Genomic DNA, 24,812 nt, shown 5'->3' with positions numbered 1-24,812 from the left:
GCCAATTGGGAAAAGACAGATCGGCCCGAGTAGCAGAAAAACGAGGCGCTCTGGAGAAGGTGGGGAGAGTGTTCGAGAAATCGACGCAAGGGTGAAGATCGGCCACTGGACCTGGAGCTGTAGACGGGCCGTCGGGTTCCGGACCCGAGCCTCCAGGGTTTCAACCGACCGGGGCCTCCTGCCATCCTGTTTCCAGGCGTCGCTACTCCTTCCCAGCACGGACTGCTATACCCTTCCCAAGCACAGCCGGCGGACTTCTGCGCCCGCAGGCACACTGCGAGCATTCAGGGCTAAGGGCCCGAGTTTGCACCCAGCTGCCTGGCCGAGATGTCGCCTCCCGCTGCCCGTGCCACCGAGCCGCCTGCGTCCCTTCCCCAAGCCGGAGCTGCCCCGCCATGGTTCTTGGTTCATCGGTCAACTACACCGACACTGTGGTGAGACCAACGCCACTTCTTTCGCTGCCTCGTCTCCGACCATCCGCGTCGAACTGTTGCGTGTGCGCTCACACTCATAATCAGCCCCTAACTCGAGTGCTGGGGCTACTGTTGGAGCTCTTTCTGTATTTTTTTTCTGGTTATGAGTTTTTCATTGAGTGGTTATATTATGTGTTTCTGTTTTCGTTGGTTGCATTAAAAGTGTCGTGTGCGTTTTGGAAGAAACGGCTTTGTCCTCAATGGAGTTGTCGGAGGCTCCGCCTCGGGAAACAACAATCTGCAATCTGCAACAATTAAAGAACCTGTATCACTTAGGGCAATGTTCTGTAAAAAAAATATGGGTTTCATAAATATGATACGGATATCTGCGGCAGATGTTCCGATATCAGACTTACATACTCAACAAATTTTCGCCGCAAATAAACTCTTAACAGTCAATAACACATTAAAGAGAAAAGGAGCCGCGACTTCAGACGTCGGTACGTAAGACGGAGTGTAGAGGACGAGCGGTCCTTCGTCTTACGTCCAGACTAAAGTCTGGCCCAACTGCCCCAAAATTCTCCCCTCGTCAATAACAGAAATCGCTCAATGTCCCGGCGATACCGCAACGTTCTAATACGCACTCTAGAGGCCGTATTTCGTAACGGTTCGATTCGTTTTCCATCCTTTAAGCTGTCCACCATTGGCTATGGTGGATAGTTTCCCACCATATCTATTCCCACCACCAACGCTATCCACCATTGTCCATCCACCCCGGCTGGACGGATAATGAATGAATAGCATCGAAGCAAATGAATCCTTTAAAAAAACGGCACTTGCACGTACTGCTGAGTTCTGCCCTCTTCAGCCATGGTGAGATGGCGATTTACACGACCGATTACCACAGCATTTCGACGTCAGGGAAGGCCTGACAGCATCCTCTTACTTTAACAGCGCATCGATGAAGAGAGGGAAGTGCTTGCGGGAGCTGCAGATGAAACAAAGTTTTGATTTTAACAAGTTTATTTTGCACATTGTCCAGGGGAAGCGCCTAGCAAGCTACTGTAGAACTTCGTAGAATCGAATCTCGACATGGGCGGCCGCATTTCGATGGGGGGGGGGGGGGGGGGAATGCGAAAACACCCGTGTACCTAGATTTCGGTGCACGTTAAAGAACCCCAGGTGGTCAAAATTTCCGGAGTCCTCCACTACGGCATGCCTCATAATCAGAAAGTGGTTTTGGCACGTAAAACCCCATAATTTTTTTTCGACATTATGAACAAGGATGTCAGAGATATTCGAAAATAACGAAGTAATTTTGTTCCCTTTTATACGTATCATCGCGTAACGGACATATGCTTATAGCGAATATTAAATACAACGAAGGAATTTTCCAGTCGGATCCGATTTCTTTATAGCGATTTTCCCCTTATAGTTGCAGTTTACGCTCCGAGCTTGGCGTTTTGCCGTTATATCGAAATTCCCGCAGTATGCCCCAATGTACTGTGTCATAGATCTACATTATCCGCTGTGCCAAACCAGTATATAGGATGACCGGCTTCTTTCAGGAAAGAGAATAAATTGTGCAATAACGACGGGACTCGCTGGTATTAACGAGACAGTCACGTAAGCATTACTGCGTTATTTTTTTTAAGTTGAAACGGCCAGTGTGAACTTCGTATATATAAAATGAACGCCTTTCCGGCTTGTCTGCTGATCCCCCTTTCACCACATTCGTTCAGGGTAGCAAACTGAAAACTCGCATCTGGTTAACCTTTCTATTTTTTTCTGTTATGGACACGCCTTCTACGACGGAACAAAACGCTACGCTTGACGAGCGATAATTGCGTCCGGTGTCACTCCACAAAGATATCCATTTTTCAATTGTGGAAAAAGGGACCCGCTGTCTCTTTCTTATTCAAAGATTTGAAAAAAAAGTAGATGGCACGCCAGGTGGGAAATGTCCGCGAAATTGAATATCCTAGTGGCTCACGTGTGCGACGTTCATGCAGGAATCCGGCCTAATCGTTCCGCGCGCTCGTTTAGCCAGCTGTCACCAAAGAGGCGGGACGTTGGAAACGTGTGTTCATGTTGAGCGAGGGGGGGAGGGGAGGTTGTTAGGTTTGGGATAGCCGTTGCACCAGCTTCCCGTCAACTACAGCCTTAATTATGACACACGCTATATGTTGCCTTGTCACGCACCCGGCGAGCGTGAAACCGTAATCGCGACGTGATTCGCTGTAACAGACACCGCTTGCGCAGGGGACAGTCGCATAGGCTGCAATGGCCGCCCCCCCCCCCCCTCCCTCCACATCACCACCCCACCTCCACCTTACTTTTCCCCTCGTCCAAACAGGAACGCGCACATACACTCTTACGCTACACACGAACACCACGGTGTGCTCAACTCCCTCAACTCGAGTAAAAACTCGTGTGACCTCAGTTACGTGCACGTGGACTATATACGCACGTAACCGAGGTGACACGAGTTACTTTTACCGTAGCGACGTGCGCTTGCAGGCAAGTATAGTAATAATAACCCTCGTGGCTCGCATGTGAAACTGGCAGGCAAAGCAAATGTGCCCTTCGGCCGATTCGTGCACTGCACAGCACTTTCCTGCGACAGCACCAGTCGACGACTTTCTTCAGTTCCTTCTCACGTGCCTCTCCCTCTTCCATCTGCTCTCCACCTCCACCTCGTCCTCCTCTCTCCAAACGCCGCAGCAATGTACGCAGCCGCGCAATAAATAACCCCCCCCCCCTCCCCCCCTAGACTCTTTTGTTCTCTCGGCTCACGGCGTCTGTCTATATGCGCAAACGGAGAAAGTTTCATGCCAAATCCTCATTTCCGGCGCCCCGCGCGGTGGCGCCTTCGTCCTTTTCTGCTTTGGGTTTTGCACACACGCACGCACGTCGCTGCAGGCGCATGCACACCCGCGCCGTCCGTCTTTCGTCCCTGCTGGGATTGTTGGGGCGCCTGTTTAGCGCAGGGCACCAAGCAACTTGGCGCGGGCTGATGGAAGTTGCAGCAGCAGTTGTTGAGGGAAGCCCTCGGACTAGTGGGGAAAAACAAAATCACAGTAAACAACAGCGCGTGCGCGCGCTGTCGGGGAAACAAGGCACCTACCGCATTTACTCACGTAAGAGCCACCTTCGTGTGGAAAATGTGCGCGCCGGCTCCCCCTTCCTTCCCTCTCTTCAATTTGTAAGGTGAGAATTTACAGAAAAGAGAAGACGTTTCGCCAAAGTTACCTACCACAACACTCGCATCTGCATTCGCACAGCGGCCATATTTGGTGTGTCGAGCGTTAACGACGTAAGCGACATCGAGAGAAGCGGGAGGTAATCGGGGCTGCCGAATCTTGAATAAACGTGCTTAGTCAGCAGTCATAGTTTGCATTATTTTGTACATTATTCCTAAAGTTGTACGGGCTTTTGCGTGTACGCAGTCATATTGCCGACTCGTGCAGGAGCCTCATGCATCCTCCGGAGATTCCCTCCCTCCCCCCCTCTCTCTCTCTCTCTCTCTCGAAAAGGAGAAGTGTGGGTCTTAGACGAGTAAATATGGCAGGCAGCGTGCCCGAGTTCTATACGCACAGCACATGCCTGCATACGTGGGAGTCGCATGCGCAGAACAGCTTCATGGAGGGTCTCCGCCGCGTGGTGGTCCGGCCGTCGTGTGGCGCTGGCTGCAGCGCGAAACCCCGGAGCTGTGCTGCTCGCTGCGGACCGAGTGGTTTCCATTGCAGGGCCGAGCGCTCTTGCGCGTGATGGATGACTGGCAATTCAATTTGCGACTCCTCGTGCGTGGCTGTCGACCGTTTGCAGCCTCGCCACGTGACCCTCATGAGCGCGCGCACGTTCTATTGCGGCTTCTGTTCCCGGCATTTTTTTTTTTTGCTTCTTCTTGATCGGAGTCGACGTCCTCAGTAAGAGGCGCGCTAGTAGTTTGTTGCGAAAGTGTGCAAGTCGTGCCGTTATGAATTGATATGTGTCGGGAGAAGGCTAAGCCAAATTTTACGTTGGCGTTGTCTTTGCCGCATTCATTTGCAGCGTGAATGATTTAATTAACCAATAAAGGGAAAATGAGACATCCACCCAGACGTAGCTAATTGCTACAAAGGAAGCCCATAAGGGTTCCTCGAAAGAAAAGCCTCGCAGTTAATTCGTCCTGGTCCGGGGCTCGAATCTGGGACCACCGCCTTTCCGGGACAGCCGCTCTACCATCTGAGCTAACCAGTCGGCTAGCAGATCGCAGGGCGAAGTCGAATTCATCAACAACTCGAAGCAAAGGCAAGCGTTTGGCGTTATACTTCTGCGGAAACCCGCAAGGTGGAGAGAAGTACTTATTAAAGGGAAAATTAAGGGAAACTTAAAATCTTCATTGAAACTGTCCCTAGGACGTATCTAGACACTTCAGTGTGTGGTCCATTTATATTCTATTGGCGATCTGCAGAATTGCGTTTCCCGAGTTTTGACTAATTTCCATGGACTCTTTCCGTGCAACCCGTTCGGAAGCCGCACTAGCGTTATCGCCAGATTCGGCCACTGGCAGGCAATGCATACGTTAGCAAACGAACAGCATCGGAAGAAGGGAATCCTTACAAAACGCGACCCCGTAAGATAGTTTATAAATCAAAGTTACTTATCGCTGGCAAGTGTAACTCATGGTCCTCTTTAGGCTTTTGAGTGAACATATGAACTGTCGATGATGAACAAATGAACACATGTGAATTGATGAACCTAAAAGAAGCAATACAATCCCGAATTGCAGCGTGTATAAGTACAAGTTATAGTCACTATGGTGCCGCATTCTGGCTAACTGCATTGCTCGAACACTTGCAGATCGGCTGCGAGGCAGGGTCAACTGATCCGCGAGCTGACAGCGATGGTTATGATGGTGATGACGACCTTCTAAAACAAGGCATGTATAGTCACAATGGGAGAATGACAATGAATCAGGCAGTTGCACGCACAGACAACTCGACGAATGAGTCGAAAGAACTAGCAAAGGTAAAACTGGGAACGAAAAAAAAATATTATACGCGTATAATTGAGAAATCATATGGGGTTAGAGGGTGGTATGCATCTAAAGGAGTCATGGGCGGCGCCACTTCGCCAGCCTCGCCCTGCTCGCCCCGCACAGGCGCCGATATTCGTTACGTAGTTAGGGGCTACGTGTAGTTTGGGCTATAGGTTGGATACTATGCCACAGAACTCGACGCACTGACGTCACTTCCGAGAAATCAGCTGACCGGAGGTCACCGCGGAAAAAAAAAAGAACTGCGAAGGTATATAAACATAAGATGGCCTGTGCGTGATTGATTGCGTTATATATATATATATATATATATATATATATATATATATATATATATATATATATATATATATATATATATATATATATATATATAACAACGAGCGAGTCACGTGCTCATCGCGCCCTGTTAAACCCGGCCACGTCGGCCACCGATTTCCCGAACTCCCGATCCGGTCCCCCTGCTTCGTTGAGCCCCACTCCCCCTTTGCCTTAATCTCCTCCCTCTTTATCACATATGTTCCAATAAGTGTTGCTGTGCAAGGAATATATACATAGTGCCGGGACAGGCACTATGATAGGCACTATAGATACATAGGGCCTCTGATCACCAATTCGTAAGACTGCTAACGGCATAGCAGTTCGTTGTGCGATACAAGTTCACGGCAGAGTTCGGTAAACGATGCTCCTGCAATCGAAACGTTGCTCAAGTTCCGATACCGGGAAGAGGCCGGTATTTTATTAATAGTGGGCGCACTGTGCAAATAGCAAATAATTGGGTAACACATGCATATGTCGCACTAGCTATGTATTGTGCGAGTAAAATGACCAAGGTGCACCTCAGACACACGGAGTGTCGCCTTGTGCATTTGCTACGTGGGCAAGCGCCCTGTTGAACACGGCAACGAGGCAATCGAGTCCCCGAGCTACAGGCTTGATCACTTTTCTTCGCTGGCCACTGTAGAGCCATTTCTCTTTATCGCGCACGTCTGCAGTAGGTAGGCAAGTATCCTGGTCTCGCACCTTATTTGAGGCATGTTAATAAAACAACAGTAATAATAAAATAAAATTGCGCGTCCTATGATGTGATTTGAACAAGGGATCCCCAACGTCATAGACCTATGCCATACACACTTGGCTACATACGCTTAATTTTTCGTCGTATTTTTGTCGGCGAGTAAAATCGTGTATACGTACAACTACATATAATAATCGATGTCTTTCAGGTTCCTCACTCCGCGAGGCTTTACAATTAACTTTTGGACGTGTTTGTTTGTTCTTTTTTTCAGCTTTAAAATGCCATTCCCCTGTGGAGCCTATGAGATGCGATATCTTCCGACCAGTTAGTGATGAAGGATTAGACTTAATGGATTTATATGTGCCAGACTCACACGAGGCCACACATAATCACGGTACGAGTGAATAAATAGCCTTACCACTCGCCTAGACCTCGTACAAGCTAGCGCTTTGGTGTGGCTAGTGCGTGTGTTAGGCCGCGTAGCGACAGTTTTATCATGAAAGCGATAGCGCACCAGTTTGACCCACCCAGCTGTTCCTAATGACAGCTAGTGTTTTGTGACGTTATCTTACATTGCACTGCCTTGGGAATGGGGCCAGCGCTTTTAAAAGGCACCTGTGTATATATGCGTCGTACCATTATCGTATGAGATCGGCGTATCTTGGCGAGCAAGGTCTCCAGATTTCACCCGACAAATGTGCGGTGGTTTCGTTTACGCGGAAGCCAATGACGTCCTACGCCATATTTATCAATGGGAAAAATTTATATTACGTCAGGACGCGCGGATTCTTGGGGGCGATCACTGATCGAGACCTCAGCTGGAATTCCTACGTGGCCTACTTGAAGAAACGCCTAACGGCCATTTCACACCTTTTTCAAATTTCTTGGAGGGAAGACGTGGGGTACCTCAATACACGCGTTGTTACAACTCTGCAGGACGCTGTTTCTCGGGTACCTGAGCTACAGCTTACCCGTACTGAGCAATACCTGCAGAAGTAACATCCGCACAATCGGGACTGCACTTGGCGCAGGCACTCAGGGTTTGTTTTGTATTGCCGCGCTGTATATCAACAGCAGAGACAACTACGATAGCTCAATATTACCGAATCACAACTCATATGACATTGGAAGTGCCCAGAGCCCACATGAGGCACGTTGCCCATGCCCCTTTCCACCACCTCGCCGCGCTGTAGAAAGACTGGCCCAGTGCCTGTTTTTGCCATGATATACCGCCGTACCGTGACTACCTCCCTAGAGATTATACGGCTGCCGAGAGGCTCCTTGCACCTCCTTGGTGTTTGGCTCGCCCACAAGTTCGACCCTGGGTACAAGGAATTCGAGTGAAAGCAGGGCTTTCGTCGCCAGCTCTCAAGCTGCTATCTCTACTCAGGCTGCACGAGACATATTATAGAAGCATCTCCGGATTTACATTGACGGCTCGACAACTGCGGACGGATCTACAGCAGCTGTGATCTTTCCCAAAAAAGCCGTGACCATTCAGTTTAAAACAGCCCACCGTACAACGTCGACTGCTGCGGAGCTTGCTGCACTTCGCATGATCCACGGAGATCTACTCCGAAGATGGAGCACATTCACCGATTCGAAGGCAGCCCTTCATTGTTTGCTATCCGCCCTACGTCGTGGGCCACAAAACCATCTTGTGCTAGAAATAAGGCAGTTCTATCACCAGCTGGCAGAGGAAGGACATGACATCACTTTTCAGTGGCTCCCAGGCCATGCGGCCGTCAAAGGAAACGAAAACGCCTTTGAAGCTGCTAGGAGGGCTCACAAAGATGCCGCGAAGGAACCCATCCCCCTATCAAGAACTGACGCAACAACAAAGCTTCGCATACTAGCGCGTGATGCCCCATGATCCATGTGGAACACGCCAGCTTTCCGACATACTCCACTGCACTGCCTGGAGCCATCCCTTCGACTATGCATTCCATCTGGACTATCCCGAATCGAGACAAGTGTTCTTTGCCGACTATGGCTAGGAGTGTCTGTCACGAATGCATTTTCTTGCAGCATCGGAATGACTGACAGTGCTACCTGTGATGGTTGCGACAGCGAGGAACCAATCGAACCTATCCTCTGTCATTTTCCTCGCCACAGCTCCTAGAGACAGTCGCTCTTGACGGCGTTGGCAGGCCTCGATGACCGGCCGCTTTCTGAGCAGACGATCTTGGAGTGCCAGCTGATGCCACCTTCACACCAGAATATGGTGAAGGTGCTACTGAGGTTTCTCCGGTCAAGTGACCTGCTTGAACGACTGTGACACTCATGCGTTCCTCATGTTTCCTCATGTCTTTCATTGTTTTTCTTTCCCCTCTCCCACGCTTTCTATGTCTGTGCACTATATTTCTCTTTCATTAAAGATCTCTCTGTCTCCCATTCCTCAGTGCAGGGTAACAAATGGGATAGCTATCTTCCGCTTAACCTCCCTGCCTTTCTCATCTCTTTTGTGTCTCTCCTTATATATGTAATGTTTCATACAGGGCCCTATAGAAATATATGAGATTATTAACACAGGGCTAATGGAATAAGCGGAATTTTTATATAGGGAAGTCGCAAACACACACACACACACACACACACACACACACACACACACACACACACACACACACACACACACACACACACACACACACGCACACGCACACGCACACGCACACGCACACGCACACGCACACGCACACGCACACGCACACGCACGCGCACACGCGCACGCGCACGCACGCACGCGCACGCGCACGCGCACACGCACGCACGCACGCACACACACACACACACACACACAAACGCGCGCGCGCACGCGCACGCACGCACGCACGCATGCACGCACACATTTAGTCACCTTAGATTTTACCTAATGATGGTGTTTATTGCCATTGCCACTGAAACGGCGCGGGGACAAATAGCCATCTAGATTTCTTGATTTATCTACATTTTAAGTCATTTATCAATATTTAGCCCTCTGCCAATCTGACCTCGATCTTAAATTTCGTATTTAACCTTGTGATGCTGGGCTAAGTTTGATGCTTCAAAATGCGGATTTAACCGTGGCAAACATAAAGCAAAGCTAACACGCGTTATGAATAGGCTGGAGGGAATATTCAGTTGTTGATAGTGTACCAAGCTAATTGCTAATTAAGTATTTGGCACAGTAATTAGGCCATGGCTAGAACAAACATTTTATTGAATTGCTTGTACAAATGTACTCTCTATGGCCGGAAGTAAATGTCAACAATTAGTTGCAATTCTCCTTGATGTGGAGCGGTGTTCGGGTATTACATGGTTAAACCCTCTCTCACTATATATTGTACCATTACCTACGATCGCAATGACTCTGGTTCTATCACCCTCTTCCCTGCTTTTTTTCCCCACCAGTAGTCTGATCGTCTCATTTATCTCGACTGCTGACCAGTTAACTCTTCCATCTTATTTTAATGCCAATGTTTCTGGAAGATCGACGCCACTACGGGTATTACACTACGATGTGCCGAGCGGTTCCCGGGCTTTTTCTTTTTCTTTTTTTTGGCAGCACACACATGTCTGATCCTGTGGTGCGTACTCGCTTCGGTATGTTTTTGTCCTGAGGCAGCGAGCTCCGGCCTCAAATATCATGGGACTGCCATTTGCGCTATCATACAGATACTACTTCCCGATTTCTTTGTTGCCGTTTTTGTAAATCTCCATGGTTTTTGCTTGTTTCCATTCCGTGCAGCCAATTTAGTGTCTTTTTATCTGTGACTTTCTTTTGTATGACTCCTGGTTCTCAGTTTACACTTTCAGTTACGCTGTACTTGGTTCCTGCATTCCGTGGCCCCAATTTTGAAGCACAAGATATTTGTGCACTTTAGTTGGCCATTTCATTTCATGCATGCTCCGTAGTCTTTCTTCGAAACTAATATTGCTCTGCGCTTCTCTGGCTTCGAAATGAGCTTGACTTCACTGGTTTCAAATGCACGAACCTGTTGCGCGTTCTGGTAACATTCTGCAGAAGCTCGAACGATGCTACATATGCAGCCATACCTGTGAAAATATTCGCATACATGGATTTCCACAGTGCGTGGAATGGGCATAATTTCCTTCCTTTTGCTTTTTTTCAGGCGCAGCGCTACGCAAGAACAAACTGCTGTCGATATTGTCACACCAAGGGGGCTTCACCTCGCTGCGCTGTAGCACTCCGCGAAGACTAACGAGAGCAGAGAGGGGGCAATGTTGACACACTAAGGAATATGGTGCTGTCGTTGCTTGTAATCAAATTTGACGCGGAAGAAGCCAGAATATTCTTTCCTTTGCAACAGGTAGCAGCCATCTTGCTGGTAGCTGACAGTTCATAGAGGGCCACGGTAATCATGGGACGACAGATCAATGCCTCCTTGAATGAGCACCTACCATTCTTTAAAAGTACTACCACAAAATTCTGAGAATTTCGGCGCGATTTGCCCGCTGTGCCGCCGCGTAGTGCATCTTGCATTTCCTTCGCCACGAATATGGGATAGAAGCGAAATAGTTCCTTTTTTTTTCTCGCGCACCTTCCGTACGTTTTGTAGATAACACTTTGCCGCAAATCACCACTCCTCCGAAGAAGCTCTTTATGGAATGGCAAGAACCTAACACACCGTAGCACAAGAGGAAATATGAAGCAAGGTGGGAAGGACGATCAAAAAGCCCGGATTAAACAGCACTCCTCGACACCGTAAGAGCGAAGGAAAGAAAGAAAGAAAGAAAGAAAGAAAGAAAGAAAGAAAGAAAGAAAGAAAGAAAGAAAGAAAGAAAGAAAGAAAGAAAGAAAGAAAGAAAGAAAGAAAGAAAGAAAGAAAGAGAAACGCCCGCACCACACATAATTCTTCTGCCAAACGACAGCATTTTACCTTTAAGCCTCTCGCTTGCTCAGTCGAGCCGCAAAACCACGCCGGGCCGAGAAATGAAGCGCAGGGTGAGTGGGAAGAAAGACAAAAGCTTTTAACGCGTATTTGCTTTTTCATACTGCGGAAAAAAGAAAACAAACCGGGGCACCACGACCGTAAAGATTAAAAATACAGGGAAAGCTCACGATTACGGCGAAATGCATACTCCATAGCGTATAAAAGACCCACACTGCGAAATCACCGGACATAAAACAACCGCACCGGGCAGAGGGAGGGCAGTATAGTATATCTCCAGAGATTTGGCATTTCACTGCTCCGCTCTGCACAGAAAGATAGGTACAGAATGGAGAGAGAGAGAGAGAGAGAAAGCAGTAGCAGGATCGGTCACGGTGGTGAAGAGACTGACAAGCACAATCCTGTCCTAAGCACACAGAACCACCACAAACACGAGCACCGCCTAGCACGAACAACAAACGCCGCGACCACAACGCACACACACAGATAAAGGACCAGGCAGCGCGCCAAGCGCGTCCCAACGACCACGCACCACAATCAAAAGAGATATAGAAGAATACAAGCACTCTGCATCGGTGCTCGGGTGGCTCAAAAAATTGTTGCAGCAGTCGCTCGTATACCGGACGCCGGACGGAATGGATAGAAAAAGAACGGACAATACACGAAAATAAAATAAAGAAACAGACGGCAGTTTCGGCCGCACGGGAAATAAAACACGACGAGCCCGATAAATCGTCGCCGCAAGGACCGCTCCCCATGCGGCTTGCTTTTCGGCGGAGGGGCCTCGCGAATCACTGCAGCCCGACCTCGACGTCGGGGCCATACGTGCAGTGCCTCCTTTCAAAAGCTTCTCGTCGTCCCGGGTTTTATACGACGCCGAAAGCGCAATGAAACAAAACACACACGCACACGCACGAAATAAAGAAAGGCGCAGTCCTTTGGTAGCAGAACCGAAATGTATGGGCGACGGGAGCGACGTCTACCGTCCACTTGGCAGAAAAAACAAGACGTACTACTGCTGCTGCTCTACTGTGCACCGCTCGGATTTCTGCCGCCACATTATAAGTCAGTTTGGACTCCGCACTCGCCGCTAAGTTGGCCCGGACCGGCGCAAAACCGCGTTGCGCAGCGCGGGTAGAACGTTTAAAGACCCCGGGAAGCGAAACAGCACAAAAGCGTGATCAAACTAATGCCCTGCGCAACGAACTCGAGGCCCGAAACTAATGCGCTGCACTCTACCCTTCTTTTTTTATTATCATTATTACTGTTTTTCTCGTTCGCTTCGGACCACTGCGCAAGCTCCGCCGCGCGGATTTGGCCGCGACCGCGCTATAAAAATTCGGCAGCGGCGAATCGAGACCGGGCTTCATGTACAGCTCGGTGTGCAAGCGGGCGCACCAGGCCGCGAAGAAAGCGCCCGTGTCGCCACGCCGACCACAAATTTTAACCCCTCTCTCACGCCGCATCGACCGCGGTCTCAACCTCGCTGCCCTCTACGCCCCCCCCCCGTTCGACGCGAGTTCTCTACCGACCGACCGTCTTTCGCAAGAAAGCACCGCACTATCGCGAGCTGCAACCACCGAAGACACTGCAAAGAAATGTGCTGAAGCGAAAGGGGGGAACACGTAGAGCAGGGGGTGGGGGTTGGGGGCGGGGAAGCATCGTTGCCCAACCGCGCATTGCCCGCAAAAAGTTTCGACCGTACACCACCACAAGTGGGATGATCGATCCGGAAACGCGACTACAAAAAAAAGAGATAAACAACAAAGTAAACGTACAAGAAAGCACTATGGCAATACGGCATGTTCAAGAAATGAGCAGGGGAAAAGGGGGGGGGGAATGGTGGGGGGGGAGGGGCATAGGGGATGGCGGGCTCAGTTTTATCGCGCTTTAGAAAACCGCGCGAGACGAGACAATGATCGTCGTCGTCGTTGCACAAAAACGCCGAGGGACAGTTGATATCCTTCTTCTTTCTTCGTGTCCTACCGGCTCGGATCAACTTCGCGAAATAATAGAATCACGCCACGACGTAAATGGAGCGTCGGTCAAGGGAAACGAAGAAAATTACAGAATAGGAAGATTTAAAAAAACAAAAGGAATAAACCCCGCGCAACTGCCACCAAGCTTCTCTGCGAGGTCACAATGGGGCCGCGGCCGCCAGAAAGATTTCTCGGCGCGGAGCCGTCGAACGGCCGCCAGAGATTTCCCTCCCCATTAACCTCTCTCGCCCCGAACTATAACACAGCCCGCGCGAGCAGTCTGTTGAGCCTCGAGGGCTCTGCCGAGCCGCAGTCATTCAAAAGAAGAGGCAAAAAGAGGAGGGGAAGCACTGCAGCTAGCAACACGAGAGGGAAGAAGATCTGCAGCGCCAGCCGAGCGCAAGAATCGCAGAGGCGCGCCGCCGAAGCGGAGAGAAAGAGGAGCGGGCACAGGCGTTTAAACCTGATCTCTCTCCTCGCCCATCTCTCTTCTCCCGCCGTCCCGCTTTAGGGATAGCGTCATGCGAAGGCAGTTGCTGCTGCGGCGGCGGCACGGCCGAGAGGCTTCCCCCCTCCCTTTTTTTTATCTCGCTCGCTTCTCTCTCTTCCCTCCCGAAGTAGACGGCAGCGGTGGCGGTCAATTTTCGAGCACGCCGCGCCACCACTCGAATCTCCTCCCTAATCCGCGATTCCCTCATACTCCCATCTCCGCAAGTGCCCTTTTCTTCCCCATTTTGCTTGCCTTCTATACACGCTACATGAAGCAAAAACAAAGGTCGCAGACAAGTTGTCAACTGCGAGACAGTGCCCCCCGCGTCGCCCTAAAGAAGACTCGAAACAAAACACTTACGAAAGCAGGCAGCCCGAACGACTTGCATCTGGAAAAGAGAGAGAGAAAGAGCTTCTAGGGAAACACTTGAAGCGACAAAAGGAGGTCTTCGCAGAAGAGAGGGGGAGAGAGCGGTTCGAGCTAGGGACAATGAGGGCGCGGTTGAGCGGCGAGACGTAACGCGGTGAGTGAGGGTGGTGGTATTTATTGGGGGTATTCGCCGAGAGTTCTGGGGCTCTCGAGTCAGCGGCGGGTATAAATCTGGCCGTAGCTGATCCCCGGCGTGGCAGCTAGAATCCCGAGGCTTAAGCCTCTCGCACGCACGCGCGCGCGCGGAGCTACGCCACCAGAAGCGAGCACGCGGCGGCTTCTCCATCCTCCCTCGGCCCTGCGTCGCCTGCTGCCTACAAGGGCCGCCTGTATACCACCGCAAGCAGTAGCTGTAGGGAGAACGGTGCGGGGAGGAAAAGGGGGGAGAGAGAGAACTGAAGTCTGGAATCTCGACTTTCCATCGCGAGACAACGGCGAGGCCTAAGAAGTAGTGGCGGCGCGGGAGGACGGTTCGTAGAGCGCGGCCAGGCGTGAACGTTGCTCGCTCCATCCGCCGAGTGGCGCGGCGCGCTTGACCGGACCGCGGCGGTGGCGGTGCTGCTCTGGCACGAAGCGCGCGCGGTGGTGTGGCACTTGTGTTTCTCCATAGTATCTCTCCTATCCCCCTTCTTTCCCACTCCCTAGCCCCGAGATCATAAACGTACACGAACAACAGTTAGATGTCGTGGTCGATCGACCAACTCGTCGCTCGGTCTTCGACTAGCCGCTTCTCGAGTGTGTACGTGCATGACTCCGCAGGGACGGTAGCACGTCAGCCGTGGAATCGAGTGCACCCTGGTTCGCTTGAAGACTGACCCTCTTTCCGCCCTTCGGACCCCTTCTCCCCGCCTGCGATCCCGCAATGTTTCCTGTTCCCCTGTGCCGCGTCCCTCTTCTCACGCTCGCTGACATCACTTTCTTGGTCCTTCGTGGCCAGTGCCACCGCCAACGAAGTTCGCCTTGGAGTGGGCAGTACATACTTTTTGTCTGTCTTTTTTTTGTTCTTTTTTTAGAGTTGACGAGGCAGGACGTTGAAGGCATTGCCACAGCCCGTCCACTGAGTCCTCTCTCTAAGAATGCGATGCTCGATACCACTCAACGGATTGAATGATGCTTCTTCAGGTCCTCCATGAGCGGCCCTCGAGATTTCTCGTGTCGCTAACTAGGGACAACTCGTTGCAATGTGAGGACAGTCTGCATATATATACACGTTCAGTCGGAAACGGAAAGGGGTCGTCCTTTCTGCTTCACTTGCTACACTCTAAAAACTAGGAAGGGTATCGCAGGAGTGAAGCGGCCGGTTCACTCTTCAAAGCGTCGTTTTACTCTCGCAAAATGTCGAGGAGAGTGAAATGCATTGTTCACTCTCTCACCAAGGAGAGAGTGAAATGTGCTTTTCACTCTCCCCCTTCAGAGAGAGAGAGTAGTTCTACTCTTGCGGCAATAGAGAACAAGACGCAGCGTGATCTTCTGCTTCAACTGTAGGTGGCTGGCCCCGAACATGGCAATGTATCATTCATGCACGCTGAGCAAAGAACACATCGTTTTGCTTCTAAGAGAACAGGCCGCCGCAGTTCAAAGGAACGCGTAGCGAGCGCTCTACTTTTTCACTCGGAGTTCTCCACCGCGCGCGCGCGCGCGCTCAAGATGGCGGAACAACACACCCTATAGCAAAAACCAGCGCCACTGGGACCCAGTGCGCCTGATTATGGGCCCAGTGCAGCGCGCTGGACGCTGGGGCGCTGGGAAGCCGCGGCACTGGCTACTCGTGCGAAAAACAGCTCTAGCGCGTTAAATATGGGGTGCCTGGACACCGTATATATTGTTTTGGATACAGAAAGCAAGGAAGAGCGCTGTAGCGCAATAAAAAAAGAAAAAAAAACGTAAAAAATAAAATAGATCCGACAAGGATTCGAACGACCGACCTACAGATCCCAAGCCCGTCACTTTACCACTACGCCACGCCACCACACGGAAATCCGCGGATAATTTGCCATGTCAAAGCCGAGAAGCTGTTTGTTTAGCAGAGCTACGTCTCGTACAGATATGGTTGATGCGCTATCACCCAGCAACTAAAACTCACGCCTGTACCAGAACGAAAAGGTTGCTGTCCGTATTGAGCAGTATCCTTGGAAGTGCCACACCATCAATTTTCACTTGCGATTGCTGTTTTAACTTCGAAAAAAAGTCCTAAATGAACCGCCGACCGGAGATGGTGTATGGCCTGTTACTGCCGATTTCGATAGCCATTTCTGGTTCTTCACGCAAAGGATATGCACCGTTTCCTTAGTACAGTGATGCCTTTCAGTCAAGACGCCTGGCTAGTCATAGATCTTCGTCAGAGAAGCGCGGGCTAGTGCTGGGAGCCTTCGGCGATAGCACACATACCTGTGTTTATGACGCGTCACATCTGCGGTCATCGCTTCTTATGCTGGCACTGTAGACATGAAAAAAATGTTTATTTAAGAACATCGAAGCGAAAGCTGACATATAGAGTGATTTATCCTTGTTAGATTCCTTGATTCCTGCGCCTAGACACTCCCAGAGGATGGACTCGGCGGATACGCTAGGCCTAAGCTTCGGTGGGGAGCGATCTCGGCGCGGGTAGTTAAAATAGCAATCGCAAGTGAAAATCGATGGTGTGGCACTTCCAAGCATGCTGCTGAATACGGACAGCCACTTTTCATTTCTGGTACAGGCGTGAGTTTTAGTTGCCGGGCAATAGCGCATCAACCATGACTGTACGAGACGTAGCTCTGCGAAGCAAACTGTTCCTCGGCTTTGACATGGCAAATTATCCGCTGATTTCCGTGTGGCGGCGTGGCGTAGTGGTAAAGTGACGGGCTTGAGATCTGTAGGTCGTTCGTTCGAATCCTTGTCGTAGCAATTTTATTTTTTACGTTTTTTTTTTCTTTTTTTTTGCGCTACAGCGCTCTTCCTTGCTTTCTGTATTCAAAGACATATATACGGTGTCCAGGCACCGCATATTTAACGCGCTAGAGCTGTTTTTCGCACGAGTAGCCAGTGCCGCGCCTTCCCAGCGCCCCAGCGTCCAGCGCGCTGCACTGGGCCCATAATCCGGCGCACTGGGTCCCAGTGGCGCTGGTTTTTGCAGTAGGGACAGCACCGGAGAAAGGTGATCTTTTATTGTGTCTGTAGCTCTCAATTTAGTCATCACGGCTTTTCTTTGAATGCCTCAACCGTAGAGCTTCCTGCTTCTGCTCCTCAAAGTACATTTGTCGCCGGTTCCATGTGCCTAAAACTGGTATCTGCAGCTCCTTTGTAATTTGAACTTTAAGGATGTCGCTTTCCTTCTATTACCTCCACAGACAATTCTCTGTGACATGCGAAGAATGTCACAGAAGGGAAAAAAAAAACACTTGGCAATGTCTGCTATGTCTAGTCAAGTGTACAAATTTAAGGACTTTCCAGTACTTCTAAAGATTCCAGGCTTTTAAATGCCTTGAAAATGGCATTTTAGAAATAAAGGGTTTTCAAGGATCGCTACAAACCCTGGTTTCTAGCACCTAAATAATTTTGCAAGCTTATTTTGGCATGGAGTTCGGAAATTCATGCTTTTTAGCTAACGCTGCATCATCTCTGTACATTGAAACCACGAGAGCGCAACCATTTTGGAGTAAAGAAAAATACTGAAAGCTTTTAATACCACTCTTTTTCTATGGAGCTTCGTATTGCCTAGTTAGGTTTACGAATGTGCCTGGTTTTGGTGGGCGTTTCTTCGACATTTTCTGTGAGAAGTAGATGACTAAGCCCCGTATTCAGAAATGTATATTAATACAAAGCCCATGCTTGACTTTATATAAACGACGCCTGGTGCGAACGTCCCCCAGACGCTCACTGCCTTTCTTTTGGTGCGTTCACGACTTGCGTCATTTAGATGAAGTCAAGCATGGGCTTCAAGTTATGATGCATTTCTGAATATGGGGGTAAGCGTGCACTATTTCGGGCAACGCATTGTGCCATTGACACTGAGAGGAAACGGGGAAAACAAAGTTAACGCCCTATACTCCTAAACTTTCGCGTACCTGTGGTGTGCGTGTATCGTGGAAAAAGAAACAGCGCTAACACCAGGACAGACAGACAGACAGACAAGAAACTTTAATTGGTCCTAAGGAACTACCGTGTCGTAGTCGCGGGCCGCACCTGCGCCGGGGGCGGAAGACCGTGATCTTCAGCCCTGTCGCAGGCCCTTTGGACAGCCCGAAGCTGGACTTGAAGGTCGGTGCTCTTGACGGCTTCATCCCAGTCTTCTTGCCGGTTTAAAGGCGAGTGGCGCAAAGCAGAACATTGCCACAGCATGTGGTTCAAGGTCGACCGTTCCTCGCCGCAGTCTGGGCAGCGGGGATCCACACCTGGAGAGTAGTGGCTCAGCCTCGAGCGAGACGGAAAGGAGCCCGTCTGCAGCATTCTCAGCACCGAGGCCTGGGGTCTGCCCAGCTTCGGGTGAGGAGCCGGATACTGTCTGCGTCCCAGCTGGTAATGAGTAGTGATCTCGTGGAAAGTAAGCAGCGGGTCCGTGGTTCGGTCGATCCCCTGCGAAGCCGGGCTCCTCGGACTGGCGCGGTTGATGAGACCTCGCGCCTGGTCGTGGGCCAGCTCATTAGGGTTGATCGAGCCGGGGGAGACGTTCCGGCCCATGTGAGCCGGGAACCAAGTGATGACATGACCGGCCGTGCCTGTCTTACGGGTCCTCAGCACCGCCGCAGCCTCGGCCGAGACAGAGCCGGCGAGAAAGGCCATCGCCGCCGACCTGGAGTCCGTGAAGATATGCGTGCGCCCGGGTTCGCACAGAGCCAGCGCCACTGCGACTTGCTCTGCGACGGACGCCGTCGAACGTTGTATAGACGCCGCATTCAGGATCTTGCCCTGGGGGTCAACCACCGTGGCCACGTACGAGTTTGATCCGGGATACCGCGCCGCGTCGACAAAGGACGAGCGCTCTGGGGTTTGCAGGGCAGTCTTGATGAGTGCTCGGGCTCTGGCTGCGCGCCGGGCCTCGTTGTGTTGTGGATGAACATTCCTCGGGAAGGGGGAGACTCGAAAGGTTTCCCTTTCACTCTGGCAAAGCGGGACGGCGCACGACTCCTCGGCCATGGCTGCCAGACCCGCCATCTCGAGTATTCGGCGGCCGGCCTTGGTGGTAGAGAGGCGAACGATCTGTGCCGTTTTCTGCGCTTCGACGACTTCGCTCAGGGTGTTGTGGACCCCGAGTTGCATCAACTTCTCCGTGCTGGTCGTCATGGGGATGCCGAGGACTCGTTTGATACTCTTCCTCATGAGTGCGTCGATCTTGTTCTCCTCCGAACGTGACCAGTTTAGCGCAGAAGCCACGTAGTTGATATGGCTCATAAGGAAGGCGTGGTAGATCCTTATGAGGTTGGCTTCGCTGATGCCCCCCCTCCTGCTCGTCACTCGCGAAACAAGTCGAAGCATGTTCTCCGTCTTCGCACTCAGGCGCGCGATCGTTTGCGCGTTGTTGCCCTTTGCATTGAGGACCAGTCCGAGCACTCTGAGAGAATCCACCCTCTGGATGCGCTGACCCGTCTTCGTTCTGAGTTCGATCGGTACTTGGTCCAGCGTCGTGTCGAACTTGCGGCCTTTTCTGTCGGGTCGATAGAGCAAGAGTTCCGACTTAGTCGGCGAGAGGACGAGTCCCGTGCCCTCGAGGAATTCTTCCGTGACTTGCAAGGCCTCTTGCAGGGCCCGCTCCACCGCTGCGTCCGACCCACCGCCGCACCAGATGGTGATGTCGTCCGCGTAGATAGCGTGATTGAGATTGACGGCCCCGATGCGCTCGAGTCGGACTGATAGGTCTCTCATGGAGATGTTGAAAAGCAGTGGAGATAACACCGCACCCTGCGGCGTGCCGCAGGCTCCCAGCGCGTATCCGTCCGACTTGACCTGGCCCAATTTGATCGTGGCCTTGCGATCCCTTAGGAAAGAGCTCACGAACGCGTGAAAGCGTTCGCCGAGGTTCAATCTCGTCACAGAGTCGAGGACGTGCTTGTGCTTGACTGTGTCGAAGGCCTTGGCGATGTCCAGCGCCAAGATGCCTCGGACGTCTCTCGTGACCACGTCGACTATCTGCCTCTTGATCAGCAGCATGACCTCTTGAGTGGACAGGGAGGGTCTGAAGCCGACCATATTCGGCGGGAGGAGGTGTCGTTCCTCGACATGCCTCGATATTCTGTTGTGGATGACATGCTCCGCCACCTTGCCCACGCAAGACGTGAGTGAAATGGGTCGCAGGCTGTCCATGGCTGGTGTCTTGCCCGGCTTCGGAATTAGGATCACCGAGGCTTCCTTCCAGGCATCCGGTACGATGCCGGCCTCCCAGACATTGTTTATTTCTTTGGTGAGCAGTTCGATCGAGCCTTCGTCTAAATTTCGAAGGAGTCTGTTCGAGATTCCATCCGGCCCGGGCGCCGATCTTCCGTTGAGGCCTTGAAGGGCCGCTCTGACTTCCGAGACGGAGAAGGGGGCGTCGAGCTCCTCGTCCGCCTTGCCGCCGTAGGCCGGGTAATCTTCTGGCCCGGACTGCCCGATGGGGAGGTAGCGACGCGCGACTTCGTCCATCACTTCGGTCATAGATGCGCCTTCGCTGTTAAGCTTGTGGACCAGCCTATCGATAGCCAGAGTGTGGTTTCTCTTAGACTGGGTGTCGTCCAATAACTGCTTGAGGAGGTTCCACTTGCCTCCCGCACGCATCTGGCCGTCGACGGACGCGCACACTTCGTTCCATTGCTGCTGGCCGAGCTCCTTGCAGTACGATTCGATCTCGCGGTTGAGGGTCGCAATCCTCCTCCGGAGGTTGCGATTCAGCTTCTGCGTCTTCCATCTGGCCGTGAGGGAATTCTTAGCTTCGAGCAGGTGCGCCAATCGAGCGTCCATGCGATCGAGCTTGAGGTCTGTTTCAACGGTCCTGGTGACCGCAGCTACATCCTTCTTGAGCTGCGCCACGAGGTCCGCAAACGACTCGTATTTCGCGTGGTCGTCCTTCCTTCTCTTTCGGAAGGCGTCCCAGTCGACTATTTCGAAGGACCTCTGCGGGGCCGCGCTGACCGGTAGGGAGATTTCCACGATGTAGTGGTCACTTCCCAGGTTCTCTTGTAAGTTGTGCCACTCTGCTCCCGGCGCGTTCTTGACGAAGGCCAGATCTGGGGTGGTGTCTCTCGAGACCGAATTTCCCATGCGTGTGGGGTAATGGGGGTCGGTTATCAGTTCTAGGGAGCTGTCAGTCGCTGCCTGCAGGAGTCTGCAGCCTTTGGGAATGCTTCTCACGTAGCCCCAGGCTTCGTGCGGCGCGTTGAAATCTCCAGCCAGAACAAGCGGCGTCTCCCTCGCCTTGGACGATGCCTTGGTTGTTAGGCTGTAGAAGGTCTGCCGGTTGTCCCTAGGCGAGCAGTACACATTGATAACGTAGACGCTGTTCTTGAGCCAACTGTTTGGTATGATCTCGACGAGCAACGCTTCCAGCTTGGTGTTGCCAAGACGGAGATCGTGCTCCTGGAAGGCGCACTTATTTGCAATAAGTATCGCGATGCCGAGCCCGTTCTCCGCCAACGACGAGACAGCTCGGTACCCCTGGAGGGAAATTGTTTCCATTCCCGTTTCCTGTAGCAAAATGACGTGGGGCCTCTCTTGCGGCTCCCGGGCCTTGATGAACTGCACCAGTTGAGGCCTGCGCCTCCGAAAGCTGGCGCAGTTCCACTGCCACACGATGAGCTTACTATCCGGTCTGGCCATGGTTGGGCATGTTGGACCGGAGCTGGGCTGAGATGCCATTTTGCTCGTCAGCCCACGACTGCTGGTTGTCTTGTAGCATTTCACTGGACACCGCCTCCGGCCTGGCGGCGTCGCCGTAGTGTACGTCACATCGCTTGGCAAGCTCGTTCTCAAGCAGTTGCACTCGGAGTAGAAGGGCCTGGTTACTCTGTACCAGCTCGGCAAAGGATTTTTGCATGCGGTCCAAAGACCTCTGCATGGCAGCCTCCGCCGTGCTCACGTCCTCAACAGTACCCTGGGAGGAGGTGGCTCTGCGCTTGACCGCTCTTGCTGTGGCCCCTTCTTCCGTAGACATTTGCCTTGGCGCAGCCGCTTGAACGGCGCTGGCGTTTCGGAAGGCCTCAAAGTCGGCCTTCATTCTCCGGATTTCCTCCTTGAGGCTGGCGTTTTCGTTCATCAACTGCGCGATCCTGGGATCATGCGCCCGCTCGCTCTCCTGTGCGGCGGCGTGTTGCGTCCGGCCCGTCTGCTTCGTCTGTTTCACTTTGTCGGCCCAGGTGGGACCTCCTGCGATGCGCACGTTGGACTTGGAGCGGCCCCTAGATTGAGAGCGCCTTCGTTGCACGGAGCGCCCACGTGAGCGGGAGCGCGTTCTAGAACGGGAAAGACTGCGCGAGCGGGAGCGTCCTCTCGAAGAGCTCCTCTTCCGTAGCGCTGACGTCAGTGCCTGGCTCATCTCGCGTGCCGCGTTGCCGGCCTTCTTGGCGTCACCTGTTTTCTTCCGCCGGCGCCTCCGGCGTCTCTGCCTGACGACATACGGCGTTTGGAAGCGTTGCGCGCACTTACGATCAGCCGTTGGGTGAGGGCCGCCGCATATGCCGCATTTCGCCTCACACTGGTGGCCTTCAGTGGGGGATGTGGCTCCGCATCCCCTGCACTTCTTCACACTCGGGGTCGGACATACATCGGCCCTGTGGCCCAGTTCCCCACAACCGTAGCACACATCAACTTGCCTTCTGTATAGAGAGCAGGGCAGCATGCCTGCTCCACACATGACAAAGTTCGGCACCCTCAGTCCGTCGAATAGGACGATAACCGTAGTGGTGGTCTTGATGCGACGCACCTCCAACGCGGTGGGGTTCCGCCGGTGTACGATCATTGCGCGGAGCTGAGCGTCGTTGAACTCGACGTCGACGCCTCTCACAACACCCTTGCATGTATTGTCCGAGGCGGCCATGTACGCGGCCACTTCAAAGACCCCTTCGCGCAGGTGGATCTGTTGAACCATCGCGTAAGCACGCGCGTTCCTTTCTTCTGGTGTTGAGACGACGTAGATGTTTTGCACGCTATTTGGGCAGACGATGTCTTCGCCAACCTCGTCGGGTGAAAGCGCCGCCGCCATAGCCAGCGCCTGTGCCGCTCTAATAGTGCTTATCTTTTTCACGTCGAGGCCACCCCTTGGCCTAACGATGACTCGAATATGGTCCCGTGGCAGTCTCGGGAGCCTTGAGGCTGCGGCTAGCTTCTTCAGCGCGTTCCGCGGGGCTGCCGTGCGGCGGCCGCCCCTGCCGCCTCCCTGCTTTACCGGGCTCGGCGTCGACTTGGAAGTGTCTTGCCTTGCCTTCTTAGTCTTGCCCGTTGCCGTGGTCCAGCCGGGGCACCTTGCTTCTTCGGGGGTGATGGCCACCCCCTCCACCATCTCGACTTCGGGCATGATGCCCCACCACCCCGGAGTTAGGCCAAGGCCTAGCCCGTACTCCTCACCGGCGTTGACCCGTTAGGGTTAGCTCCGCCCGGCGTGGCGAAAAGTTCAAGGTCGTATAAACGTTCCAGAAAAGCACCTACCGATATAAATCCGGTATCGGCTTGATCCCCGCAACAAACTGCGTCGAATGATACACAGTGTTCAAGCGTTTTCGCGTACTGCACCACCGAAAACATTTGAGGAAACGGGAGCCGATGTTTGCGCGTCCGCACTTCTCGGCGCCCCCTGGCGATCCCCCCTAACACCAGGACGAAAAAAAAGCATCGACCACACCAGCGCTTCATGGTGTTGTCCATGTTTTTGCGTGGTCCTTGTGTTGCGCTGTTTCTTCTAAAATGCTCAACCAACTAGCCGGCAAGTCTATCCTGTGCATATATATTGAACACACGTATGAATGTAGATGGTCTTCGAAGCTTTTAGAACGAGCACTGCCACAGGATACGAGCAGTGCACGCGTAACAAGTGGACACATTACTCATTTAAACATGCGTGCCAATGCATGTGACGCGGCTATCGGCATAAGCAGTCTCCAAATGCTGGAATGCGTGCTCTTCAAAACGCTAACGATCCGCTGCTAATGCAGGACAACAGCTCACAGCGGACTGAACCAAACTCTAAACTAATGCACCTGAAAAGAACGCCTACACGGCAGCGTGAGGCACGTCGAAATGCCTGGTACTGGCATCGCAGTTGACCACATACGAATGGAACTGGCGGAAAAAATAAACAGAAATGCTCACCAGTATACGCGCGACTTAAATTCACATACGTGGATGGTTGGCACGATACTTTGTATCCGCGTAATTTCGGAGAACATATAATGCATGGACTGGAAAAGCACTCGATCGTGAGCTGAACGGCACATTTGTTATTTTCCTGGGGTGACGACAAGCCGTGAATAGTTCTCACGTCGTCGTCTACGTTGTATTCCTCCGTTAGTCGTAGCAAGGAATGGAAATGATGCAAACGCAAACGCATTCCAGTACACAACAGCACAGCACACTGCAGAAAAACTCCAACCACCGCAGCCGATTTC

The sequence above is a fragment of the Dermacentor albipictus genome, chromosome 2 (assembly GCF_038994185.2).
Source record: "Dermacentor albipictus isolate Rhodes 1998 colony chromosome 2, USDA_Dalb.pri_finalv2, whole genome shotgun sequence".
NCBI lineage: Eukaryota > Metazoa > Arthropoda > Arachnida > Ixodida > Ixodidae > Dermacentor > Dermacentor albipictus.
This window is presented reverse-complemented; position numbering follows the sequence as displayed.